Below are 1,567 nucleotides of genomic sequence, written 5' to 3'. Positions count from 1 at the left end.
TTATTAATATGCTTAAATTCTGGGGGTTCTCACACATCACTTGAGGCCTACGTTGGATTTTTCCCGAATGGTAAATAGTAGCACGCACTTGTTCGCTTGTATCCAGCGGGTGAGCGTACCGCACGCGTTACACGACTCGGCCAGACGGCGGGTCCCGGCAACAGACGGCAAGCCAGGTGTTCAAGGGCTTCCGGTGCTCCCAGGTTGTCTTATAGCCGAAGTTCGAACCGTGCGACACGACACGCACCCACTGGGCCAACTGTACCGCCTTACCATTTCAGCGCCCAAGGTCCCCCGCGGAAGGGGTCCGAGCACGCCATGATGCACAGTGCGCCAAACGCGTGTGTTCAAGCCTGCGACACACTCCCGGGCGTGCTGCTCGCCCAGGCGTGCCGCTGGTACGCGGGCGTCCTGTAGTTATGGAATAGTGTGTAACAAGAATTGGTAGGCACTCAAGAATGTGTGCATCGGTCGGGTTTAAACGTCCGATGCGCCATATGCGTTCAACGTGTCGGTGTTCATGTGTCCTGCAGTTCACATTCTGACGCGCATTTAGCTGCGGTCTTCATCGATCCATGAGCCGAGTGATCCCCTGCCTAGGGTTTTGGTATGTTCAACTGTCTCCTATGTTTTCGTTATGCGCTAGGTGCGTCTCTCACAACTTAAGTTCCCCGGACAGCGTAACCGTGCACCTCTCGGTTCCTTCGAAGCCGTCCAGGGTGGACAAGGATGACCATTGGTCTTCCTTCCCATTGATCGACGCGCGATGTGGGCGGCATCGGCGCGATCTTGCACAACTTTCGTTCTCTTGATTAGGTTCTCTCTCGCTCGAGGCCAGTGTTTAAATATGTTCTAGTGGGTCTTTACCTTCGCCCATGTGTCACACACTTTACGCGTTCGATGGCTGCCATTGGGAGTGTGCGCACAGGTACGAAGGCCACTGGCCTACGGTCGCGCACGCTCAATATCGTAGTATAGACACACCTCTCTCGCGGGTCTAATTGGCGTGCGCGGCCCCCAAAAGGTAACATAGCAGTTTGTTCTGCTGATACCGTGTTTCTCTATCTCTCTAACCAACTCACACAACAACATATATGTATTGATCGGTAATGATCCTTCCGCAGGTTCACCTACGGAAACCTTGTTACGACTTTTACTTCCTCTAAATCATCAAGTTCGGTCAACTTCGGCCATGCCAGCTGCAGCTCACGAAGGAACCGCGGAAGGTGTGCCTCCAGAGACCTCACTAAATAATCCATCGGTAGTAGCGACGGGCGGTGTGTACAAAGGGCAGGGACGTAATCAGCGCTAGCTAATGACTAGCACTTACTAGAAATTCCAGGTTCATGGGGACCGTTGCAGTCCCCAATCCCAACTAAATGAGCATTTGGGTGATTTCCCGTTCCTCTCGGAATGGGGGCGCCAATTGGCGAGAACACGCTGCTGCTCACATTGTAGCACGCGTGCAGCCCAGAACATCTAAGGGCATCACGGACCTGTTATCGCTCATTCTCACCTTGCTAAACACAAGTTGTCCCGCTAAGCAGGGCAAACGTGGCCGACGACC

At 53.7% G+C, this 1,567-nt stretch overlaps 2 non-coding genes across 2 annotated transcripts in view; both read right to left on the bottom strand.

Moving 5' to 3' along the window:
• The window catches only part of LOC128307815 (large subunit ribosomal RNA), a 4,157-nt gene extending 4,108 nt beyond the window's left edge, over positions 1 to 49 (bottom strand). Inside the window, exon 1 of the ribosomal RNA XR_008287852.1 lies at positions 1 to 49. This exon is cut by the window's left edge and continues 4,108 nt beyond it. This is a non-coding gene — a ribosomal RNA (large subunit ribosomal RNA).
• Positions 50 to 446: 397 nt separating this feature from the next.
• On the bottom strand, positions 447 to 604 carry LOC128307804 (5.8S ribosomal RNA). Its single transcript, XR_008287841.1, has one exon. It is a non-coding gene; the product is annotated as a 5.8S ribosomal RNA (ribosomal RNA).
• Positions 605 to 1,567: the final 963 nt, after the last annotated feature.

This window comes from Anopheles moucheti (assembly GCF_943734755.1).
Source record: "Anopheles moucheti chromosome X unlocalized genomic scaffold, idAnoMoucSN_F20_07 X_unloc_16, whole genome shotgun sequence".
Classification (NCBI taxonomy): domain Eukaryota; kingdom Metazoa; phylum Arthropoda; class Insecta; order Diptera; family Culicidae; genus Anopheles; species Anopheles moucheti.
The sequence above is the reverse complement of the archived record's forward strand: the minus strand, read 5'-3'. Positions and strand labels throughout refer to the sequence as shown.